This window comes from Penaeus monodon, chromosome 20, assembly GCF_015228065.2.
Source record: "Penaeus monodon isolate SGIC_2016 chromosome 20, NSTDA_Pmon_1, whole genome shotgun sequence".
Taxonomy (NCBI): Eukaryota; Metazoa; Arthropoda; class Malacostraca; order Decapoda; family Penaeidae; genus Penaeus; species Penaeus monodon.
The window spans coordinates 36,649,151-36,649,582 of record NC_051405.1 but is presented as its reverse complement, the minus strand read 5'-3'; positions in this window follow the sequence as shown (position 1 = coordinate 36,649,582).

Genomic DNA, 432 nt, shown 5'->3' with positions numbered 1-432 from the left:
CATAAAAGAGGGAGGAGCGCCATGAGCAAATGGCCTCCCTCCTTCCGGCAACACATCCACCTTCAATTAGGCAATCGCCGGCCCGCAAGCGCCTTCCCCGAGGCCCTTTAGGGGACTTTTACTAACTATACATTTTTTTCCGCAATTTCATCGCAGTCACTCAGAAATGAGTGATTTAAATTGCAATTTCTGGACTTTCAAGACGCAGTAAATCGGACAGTCACGACTTCGCCCAAGTAACGTCAAGACAATAAGGTCGTGCCAGACATTATCAGATGGCTGATTCTCGCCATTCCTGCTCCCGCCGCGCCGGGGTCGCGAATCACATCTTGCTACCTACAACGAGTCCTTCCCTTCGCCCTGATGACGGTTTCACGGAAGCAGTGCTGGGCCGCCCTTTTACTTTGCATTTTAAAAGAATACCCCCCTTTT